The 10,709-nt window shown below is 44.5% G+C and overlaps 1 long non-coding RNA gene across 1 annotated transcript; it reads right to left on the minus strand.

Moving 5' to 3' along the window:
- Positions 1-826: 826 nt before the first annotated feature.
- On the minus strand, positions 827-2,588 carry LOC135390156 (uncharacterized). The gene is made up of 3 exons (XR_010421737.1): positions 2,504-2,588; positions 2,082-2,241; positions 827-1,520 (listed from the first exon to the last, which is right to left on the minus strand). It is a non-coding gene; the product is annotated as an uncharacterized LOC135390156 (long non-coding RNA).
- Positions 2,589-10,709: the final 8,121 nt, after the last annotated feature.

A 10,709-nucleotide genomic window follows, 5' to 3' on the forward strand; every position in this document is an offset into this window, starting at 1 on the left:
CCAGAAATTTCTATTTTTGTTCCTATTTGAGATTGTAGCCGTGCTTTATGGCACATAGCACACATGCCGAACCAGTTAGAACTAGAAGAACTAGAATGGCACCAACCTGATCCAAACACACACAAATTTCGTTGCACCACTCTGACTGTATGATATAGTTAGTTGATACAAGCTCCAGTGTGCATGGTACGTGAAAATTGTCACCCATGTAATGTAAACTCAGTTCAGATTTACACGGTTGGCTAGCCTACCTTGCTGCACGTGCCACAGTTTGACGTCATGAGCTGATCATCATTTTCTGTGGGATACTGGTTACGTCACCTTTAAGCGTGGTCCCGTTAATTTAACAAAATACATTCCATGCCGGTGAGTAGAAATGGTTTGCACAAACAAGCTCAGTTGTCACATTGTTTTCCTTCAGAGCAGTAGTCCATATCGCATGCAGTAACCTGTCCCGTTTTATTCCGGAGAGACCGCAATGGATGACATTCCCCTGCTTCTTCAATAAGTTGTCAACTTTGTTTGGAGAGCGGGATGACTCAGTCTGTAGACAGCTCCCCATAAGAGAGCCATCCATTGCTCAACAAGGCTTGAAGCTTCTTGTGTACCCTTATCATTTTTCGAGCTGGCCCGCCGGATCTGATGCTAGGACATGCACTGCTTGTGCACCATGCACAGCAGCAAGCTGCACCTCCTCCTCACCAAGCTCCTTCACAGGCTTGCCTTTGCAGTCTCATGTTGTATTTGGTTTTATAAACAGGTGGTCAATAAACATTTGTTTCATTGATTATTCCATGATGAACGCAATGCAAACGACGACAGATGCTTAAAGAAAAATATTTTAATCAATACCAATACATTTTGAAGCAAGAAACCTCAATAGCGAAGGAAATGGGAACAAATAACACAATTATCCCTACTTGCAACCTCCACTTGTTCAAGAATAAAGATTTTGCCTAAATTTCTTTCTTTCCTGAGCACGAAGGCAGAGTATATGTCAGCACAACAACTGTGACACTCATCAAGATGTCCACAGAGCTCAGAATTGATAACAGCCAGATTTACGTTGAAATTATTTTGCATGAATTTTGCGTTCAGAAAATAAACAGTCCCGAGAGTGTAAGAACGAGTTGACATCTTACATTACATTACGTAATTTAAGATGTGCTTCGATAAATATTGTGTATATTAGGAATGAGTACTAATAAATACTATGTACAATATAGTAATAAATAAACATTGGGTATACTCGTGTGACTGAACTGGTTTAAACATGTGCAACACAAACAAGCATTGGTAGCTTATCACAAAATGGGAGAAATACGCTGGAGCACTCCTTACTGACACTCTGACTGAGGCTCTTGATCGGCACTTTGTGTTTTCACTGGAGCTTGTTTTGCTTTTCAGTGTTGATTGCTGCCGTGCTGCAGTTGTCGCTGGAAGAACAGCTACTTGGTGTATTGTGGTGACTCATTCAGCTCTTCACTTGCGGCGATATGTTATGTTGCCTACAGAAGGGCCTAAATAGAGCACACAAAATAATGAAAATACCAGCTAAATGGTTACAATTCTCTAATGTAACAGCACTACAGCACAAATGCTTTGCAGCACACTTTGATGAGATACAGACCTGCTATTGCTATGTGCAAATGATCCACATACAGCAATAATTAGCCATACTTTGTCCAAATTTCTAAGTATCCTATGTATATCGATCTGCTTATATAGCGGTCAATATGCCAATATAGGGCACTGCAAAGAATTTAAAAACACAGTCAATGTGCAGGGTATGACAGACTGTGCTCAATACGCAAGATTTCAGGGAAAATCTTGGGACACATTTCACTATAAACTGTACATGTGCAGTTGTGCACCCAGAGGTGAAATCAGTAGAGCACTCTGAACACCTTGACAAATTACCACACGGGAATAATTCAAAGAAACAAAACCAAATCTAGATGTCATGGTGCTAGCCGATACTGACATGCCCGCTAATTTGCTTCTTTGGACGCACATTACATTAGCAGCAGAGCCGCACATACATGTTAAAATTGATATTGGAGTGGACATTCTCCTCATACCTATTCCACTGTTGTTGGCGTGAAATTCATGTCCGGGTTCGAGTTTCTTGTGGCTTTCGGGATTCCGGCTGCGAGCAACACCATGTTTATGAAACGGGCATCGGGCGAAGCGTAGACTCATCGCCGCCGTCTCCGGGCCTTTTGCGTCGACCTTTCACTCCTCGAAAGCAAACGCCAAACACAAATGTTATCCACTTGACTAGAAAAGACTAGAAAGACTAGAAACATCTGGGTAGTTCGTACATAGCAGACAAGTTTTGCGGCGCGAGAACAGCACAAACAAACAAGACGCACAAAACTGCGCCGATCATATGATTTTACGATAACAAAACGACGGTGACGCCGATATCGGCGTCGTGCTGTTCTTGCGACGCAAAACTTAGCTCGATGAGTTGAAGCACTGATAGTAAACAGGTACTCACCTTCTGCTAAATTTACTTCACGCCGATCGCTCACCGAAGTGACAGATCGGAGGTGATTCGGGAAGCTCCAGACGGAAAGAACTCGCCATTTTCAATGATGCCCAATGTTGCTGACACTCAAACACGTAAAAAGCAATATATTCTTTGGTGGATATCGAAATTTATTTGATTTCTTCGAAACCCCATGCGCTGTTTTTCGACAGTGTCCAAATACACGTTCAAGTGTTTCAAAACAAGCTGTCAAACACAACCGAAGCGCACTTTTGTATCACGACACGGTCACACTGGTTATACACTCGTGTCTTTGAACATGTTCTGACGGCGTTTTCGCAGTGTGACCACAGCTGTTGAGCCATACCCGTATGGGGGACGTTTGTCAGGCATTTTCGTCAAACATGTTTGAGGGAATGGCTGTGTTTGGTGTTTTATGTTTAACCAGTGTGCGCTATTAAATGTCTAGTACATGAACGTTATGTAGGCGTTTACATTTTCTTTGCCTCGAACGAAAGAGAAAGTTGAGTATTGAAGCGTCTAAATGGCGATGGAGAGACGGACGGGCGGCGTGGGCGAAGCCAAAAAGTTGGGAAATGTGCAAGAAGAGCAGATACAGAGTGTGCATTACTGCGAGCGTGTGGAACGCGATGGGAACTTGTCTGTGCTTTTTATAATGTAACCGAAAGCAAGTATTAAAGTAGTGAGTTTAACTAAGTAAGTGTGTGTGTGTGACAAAAATAGCAATTAGTATAGCTGCAGAGATATGGCAGCTGTCACATGATCAGGAGGACAGATATTTCTACCAGTCGCACGAAGGCCTCTTTCTGAGAAACTCCGTACTATAAATAGAAGCCTGCATGGGGACTGCCCAACCTGAGGTTATTTGCAATATGGGGCAGTCGTGATGTTCGGCTCAGTTCACCATCTAACCATTGGTCCAGAAAACGTAAACCATACGACCGAGGAAGCCACAGTCTGCAGAGTGCGTTTTCCAATTTTCCGGTATACACTCCTGACCTAACCCCCACTCAGGTTTCCACTGAATGGTTAGCTATTTGGTTTAGGTGTTCTCGAGGGATTACAGCATGAGAACCACTCAACGATACAAAACCCCACCCGTGCCAGAAAAAAAATATCCCCCGAAACTTAATTCAGACTCGAGTGCGATGATAACGAAACGAAGCCTGAGGGGTACTCCTCTCGATCGGGTCAGAAGCGTTCAAAACTCGCGCGCCAAAGTCACGTGACCCTCTTTCGCGTACCGACGTCAGCGAACCACGTGATCCTTTCGACTCCTCCTCCTGTACCAAGGCAGCCTCCGAAAAGGCGCTCCCCTTTGTCCCCAAATCCACGAGTTTGGCCATTCTCTGATCTTTTGCCGCCTCGTGGGTGGAGCCTATTTTGACGTCAGAGTCATCGTTGCACCGCCCAAAAAGACTGAATCCAAGCAGAATCCGCTTATCAGCCATCTGATGCGCGCCATATTGATGCTGTCCGCAGCTTTGTTTCGCAGTGAATGCAATCTACAGGAATAACCAGCTTATGACCCACAGCCGCCTCTGATAAGGGGGGGTTTTGTTACCAAACTGAAAGAGTTCAAGGACGAAGGGCTTCCGAAGGACAATGTACGCACGTGTCTTCCCTCCTTGCATCGTAAACAACGATCAGCATCAATATGGCGTCGGCGACCGGCTGACAACGGGACAACAATAGAGCACGGCGAGGGAGGTGGCTTAGCCGTGACGTCGCATGACGCGCTTCAAGTTAAGCTCCTCCTAATGGCCAAACTCTCCCTATAAACGGCTCTGCATCCACGTGTGGAAGCGCGCCCTCTGTGGGCACGCCGTCAAACCAAAAGTCAATGCCGGGTCAAGGGATGAAACTCGCGAGTTCACTTGCGGACTAAAGTGAGGCGCTGCGAGCTTTTCACGTCATGAAACGTTCATGTCGAAGCGCGAGTTCTCAACCGTCACGAGCCCATTGGCTGCTGAGGTCGCTCCTCCGGTATGCGAGCGCTCATTGGTTGGTTTGAAATTATGAACTTTCCTTGGTGCGCTCAAGCCGGCGACTGTGGTGTTCCGGTACTAATCTTCGGGTATAGGAGGCTAGATAATTTCGGTGGAAAAAAGTACAAGCCAACAGAGACTATACATTTCTTGGCATTCCTTGCTGCTTTTTTTGAAATACAACATGTTTAAAAAAAGAATATGAAGAAAATTAAAGAGGATGAAACACGATGTAAGCCTCATTTTTATACGACTGTGATATGCAGCAATGTAATCCATGCGACCAATTAAAAAACGCTAAACGTAAAAATGAAAGCACGTGCGTCTTTCAGAGTGCTCATCGTGTAATGCAATCACACATTGAGATATCAGTTGAATATTAATTGCCAATGAAGGAAACAACATAAAAAAGCATAGAACCTTGCATTGGGAGAGCTGAAATGACAATTGACCAAGTCATTGTGCTGCCGGTTGCAGTGTCGTAACGTGTGCGTGTCTTTGCATTCCATTCATTTTACTCAATCATAGAAGAGTTGATACTTTTTCAAGATGTCAAGCCTCTCTACAATAGGTTTGCTTCAACAAATATGCTCTTTAAAAGAACAAAAATTCCGTTTGGTAAAATGTCCACTGGGAATATTGGTACTGCATTTCACTAGAAGCGCTAAAATGATGGCAAGAAGACGAAACTCAGAGATATAGCCCTATCTGTGTGTTTTCGTCTTCCAGTTGTCATTTTAGCGCACTTAGTAGGGTGCATTTTTGATACTCTTTTGTGATTTTTTGTCTGGAGTCAATATTTGGGTACTTGAGTATTTGTTGGAAAAGCACTCGAAAAAAAGTACTTTAAGTACAGTACAAAGTACACGATTTAAAATGTACTTAAAGTAAAGTACAAGTTCACAGAAATGTACTTATAGTACTACTTGAGTTCTTGGTACTTCAAGTACAGCCCATGACAATGCTCCTGGACAATGCTCCTGGACAAGCCAAACTTGCGTTCCTCGTGGGTTCAATGAAGTCACATAAATATAATTATTCAATAATAGCGCATCTACCTCTATCTCTCTAACCAGCAGCGTAGGGGCCGCTGAGCAGACATCCCGGCCGGCTCAGCGGAAGAAACGAAGCCAAATGTCATGTCAAGCCGCCACGTCCCCCACCTCGAGTGTATCGTCGACACAGGGTTTGCGGGCTGCAGGTAGGAATGTCAGTGAAACCGAAAATTCACTTTTCTAAAGAACCGTGAAGACTTTCGGATAACTGCTTTGTACATAAAACCAGTGTTCCCTAACGAAAACGTCGTATGTGTATCGTTCCATTCTGCAACTCTCTAAAATCGGCGTAGCTGACCTTTAAATTGACAGTGGGAACAACGTATGTTTCATAAACGTGTCACAGGTTTGTACCATCCATTATACGTTAATTGTACATACTACAAAATGGATGCACAAGGGATGTCTAGAACATAGGTACAGTGCACGTTCCATAGACCTCCACTGTTTCCAACGCACTAACTCTACGTATAGATTAGACGTTCCCTTCAGTCTTAGATTTTTGGATTTTTCTAGTACGTCCAGCAGACGTTCCTGGTTTCCTGATTTCACTCAGGCTCATTCACCGGCTGATCAGTTCTCTGTTCGCTCACTCACGTTCACCCAGCGGCCGCTCAGCTCTCGAATGGCTCACTCACATTCACTCACCGCCCGCTCACGTCTAGGCCCGCACACTCACTTCCAGCTGAACTCATCGTTTGTGTTGTTTTCAGTTATTTTGTCACTCACGCCCATACATGCCCAGCAATCCGGGACAAAACGTAAAGCAGGCTTCACCTCCTAATGCTGCCATAGAAGCCATGTATCAGGAATAGAAAAGTGCGTGCAGCACGTTCCGTTTTTACCGTTCGCTGGTGGGACATTGCCTGTGCCATAGCGCTAGATTTGATCTTACCGCTTACGTGGATTCAGTATACGAGACGGATCCAGCTGCTCCTACTACAGCACCAAGTTCTGAATAAGCTGTGAAAATGACGAGGGAGGGGATCCATAGGAAATCTGGGGTGAGTTAATTGCAAAGCACAGCAGTGTTGGCGCTCTTATGAAGCACAATATACAGCGTTACACTCAAGTGCAAAAGCAATGGGTCAGTGTTTTAGAACTGGCCTCAGCTGTCGTCTTCGTTGGGGAAAATACAGCGAACCAGTAAATTAAGGATATAGGGAATGGTAGGCTAAAACGATAGCGAAGATGGGCTCACTAATTCTGTGACTCGTCTTCAACAATACACACACAAAAAAAGATGACATTCCGAGGGTAATGGTGACATCCCAGCCACAAACATCTGTTTCGAAAGTCGATCTATTTTTTTCCCCCGTACGTAAGGAAGATTTAGTAGGCTGCGGTATGAGAGAGAGTCAGTATGACAAAATCAAAATAAATGAGAGCGAGCTACGGGCCCGCCTCCGCGGAGGGAACTGTAGGTATGCCATGACGTTATCTATCTTGGAATGACACAGCAGCGCGTTCGTCGCTGGCGTCCTGCACAGACACCGTTCTTGCGAGAACTAGGTTCACTCGGATTACTCTTAACCGGATCTGCAGTAACACATCATTGTTTGCACGATGTGCTCTTCAAGCTGTTTGCATTGTCCACGTGAAACTGCAGACTTGCTTTTGTGTAAGGAGCTTCCAATCGCGCAGAACGTTCTCGCCAGTACGGTGTCCGTGCAGGGCGTCGGCGACCAACGCGCTGCCGTGTCATTCCAAGATAGATAACTTCATGGCGATAACAACGGTTCCCTCCGAGGAGGGGGCCCGTAATGCGCTTTCACTTTTTATTTATCTATTTTATTTATTTTGATTCCGTATTACTGACCCTCTCTGCTGCAGCCAACCAAACTCTGTCGTACGTAAGAAAAAAAAGGACTTGGGCTTTAAACTCACGGTGTATTCTGCGCTATGAACGATCACCAGCTAACCGCCATCCTTTCAACCTGTTTCTTCTCACCTTGTGTGTGTGTGTGTGTAGTGTGCGCGTCTCCGCCTTGATAGCTATAGTTATCTTCTGCCGTAGTGCTTGAAATCAGATTTCCCATTCCTGGCGAACATGCACGCTGTGCCTAGTATCCTAGCACATTCACGGCGTATGCCCTTTCTCGTCCTCTTTTCATCGTCGAACTGGATGCGCTCTTCTTAGGGTGCTCTCGAAACGAATTTGTGAAGGAGGCGTGAGAGGCTGAGTGCTTGCGCTCTTTAGTATATTTTCGTTATTGTATTTTCGTTATTTTCATTAAAGTCGGGAGGTCGCGTTGACACTGCCAATACAACATGAAGCTAGTGCAGCCGATGTGCGTTCCATAACGCGCGGTCAACTTCGCGCGGAACTCAAGGCAAACGATGCGGTGACATCTTCGAAGGACATAGGGAAGCTGAGGCAAATGTTGCGGTGTAAGTTTAGTAACTGACTCTGACACCCCCCCCCCCTTTTTTTTTTCCTGAATTTCTTGTTCCAACTTTTTGTACTTGTCTGTCTTAGTGATCCGCTTCTGCACTGACTGCGAAGGTCAACGTGGAGAGACCGTGGCGTCCACAATCTGAATTGAAAATATAATTTCTGTTTCTACGTTCTTCACACATAAAACGTCTCGTTTGGCTTGTGGCTTTCTTGTTTGGGCTTTCCGCCTTTCAGGTCGTTGTCAACACGGTGGAGAAGAGTGTCCATTGTAACGCTAGCCATGAAAAAGTGATTTTCCCCTTAAAAAATACAATAAAATACAAATGAAAAGGAAATACAGACTGAGGCGTCTCAAAAGTGTGAATCACCCGCACGTAGAATAGAAATAAAAAGGGAGAGTCATAATCGCATTGTCCATCAGGCTCAGGTAGGTAAATTGCTGTCGGTGTAATTGTAGTTGGTTGTTTTGTGGAAGACATACACTTCACCTGTTTGCAATCGATTCAGCCAATACGGGGGGATCTATTTACTTTCACAGGAAAAGTCAGCCAGAAAGGACGGCTTGCTATTCCTTGTAAATAATTCCAACACAGCCAACACTCTATTTACACAAAAAAAAAAGAGGAAACGGGAAGACTTATGCCCTTCATTACTTTAGCTGGTTTTAGTTTTAGCCTTTATTCATTCAATAGTCATGTAAAGAGTACCTTTATTTACCGAAGTCGGCATTATCGTGTGCGCGGCAATAGGGAGTTTTAATATATCCGAACGTTTTTATGACAACAGTTCCGAAAACATAAGCTAATCATCCTCTTCCTTCGGAGCGAGTGACATATCACTTTGCTAACTCGGTATTACCGAGTTCTAGTACATCGGAAGAATTCTGCGAAAACGACACGAATCATACGATAAATGAAGTTCTCAAATCCAAGCTTAGCAATGTGATGTCATCCGCTTCAAAGAAACAGAGCGATTGGCTTACCATGCTTTCGGGATCGTTATCGTGAGCACCTTTCATGAGACTCGCTAAGTTTCTCGGAAGTTCTGGTCGCTCTTCCTAGGGAGCTTCAGATAAACATTTACTCAACATTATGACTATGTTGATGCGCACACCAGGCGCTGTACAGCAGGTGCTCACATAGCTTTTTGAAAATTTTACACTGCTTGAGACCCGTATGCTTCAAACTGTGGTCCGATCAACCTCAAGATAAAGACAAGAAAAAAAAAAGGGGATATGGTATTGGGGGTGTCTGAGGCAGCGTTGCTTTCCTCTTATGTGTCTCTGAAGTACCGATAAGCGATAACTGTACGAGGACGTTGTAGGTTTTCCAGTTGATATCTTACTGGTGAAGTAAAGATGACGTGGTTCTATTGCAACACGTCCTACACGCTCTTGTAGCTTGTTGATGCCACACAGCAGGATGCTGTAAAAGCGTATCGCTTTTACCCTTGAGATGTTTCATTCGAACTGTACGGAAACTGTGCTCTGGACTATATACTATGACTGTCGTGCCCAACAAAGGGAGTTGTGCTTGACTTTTACGGGTTCTGGTTCGGTGCTGGACAGTTGGTCTTCCGCTTTATGTAGCAACTGCGCACATGCTATGTCTGAAATGTTTACTTCTTTTCCTCTGTGTGCAGCAGCAGAACGTCAGGCATGTACAAAACAAGACGGGATGATGACAGCTGAATAACAAATGACACATAAGTAATGAGCAATAAATGTTACCAACGAAACGCGAGAAAAACAGTCAGAAACGCCTGCGGCCAAGTAGCGCAAACAAAACGTCATCCATATGGCCAAATATGGCTGCATAAATCATTTGCTTCAAGAACGAATCATAGAGAGCAATTGAAGTGGCGAGGACGGTTCTGTGCGTTCGGGACATGCTCAACAGATGTTTGTTTCTGGTATGTTACCATTACCCTCGGAATATCATTTTTCTATTTGGTTTTCCTTGTCATTTTCGCACCTTATTCAGGACTTGGTGTTGTAGTAGTAGCTGGATCTGTTTCGTATTTGAAATTCACGCAAACGGTATGTGGAACACGCGAAGCTAATGCGGAAATGTACAAAGGAATCCCCAAATTGGGGCACCCAAGTGTAGCTTCCTCAACAAGTCGAGCTGAAAAGCTTGGAACTTCAAAGGAACCTCACAGAATTGAGCCACAAATCTGCATTTAAAAGCGTTCTTCGATGTCAATGTGCGTATCCCACGGCGATAGGTGATACATGCTTTACATTTAGACCCAACCTCTTAGAAGGCGAAAGAAATAAACTAATATCGCCCTCTGTGCTCGTTTATCACGATATTCCTTGCCTTGCGCGCCACTGGCCAATTATCTCACAAGCTGCGTACATCGAAGAGAGAGTCTCGCGACAAATATGCGAAATTGTCTACTTGAACAGTGTTTGAGAAGCCGTACAGAACAGACAACACACGCGTTTCTTGCAAAATACATGGTGCGTTCGCGTTAACTCACCAGGACGACGGCCTCAACCTCCGCTTCAGTGCATCGCGTGAAGCCCCCTTTACGGGGTTGGAAATTTGGAAACAAACTGGAACCTCGAAGACCCCAGTATTCGCCAACGAAATTTGCACGAAATGTTTTCATATGACACAGAAAACGTCCCACTGGCGAATGAATGCAAAGCGATGACAACGGAACGTGCTGCACGCGCTTTTCTATCCCTAATACATCGTTTCTATTTTAGTAGTATCAGGTGAAGCCTGCTTTACGTTTTGTCCCGA

The sequence above is a fragment of the Ornithodoros turicata genome, chromosome 3 (genome assembly GCF_037126465.1).
Source record: "Ornithodoros turicata isolate Travis chromosome 3, ASM3712646v1, whole genome shotgun sequence".
Lineage (NCBI taxonomy): Eukaryota > Metazoa > Arthropoda > Arachnida > Ixodida > Argasidae > Ornithodoros > Ornithodoros turicata.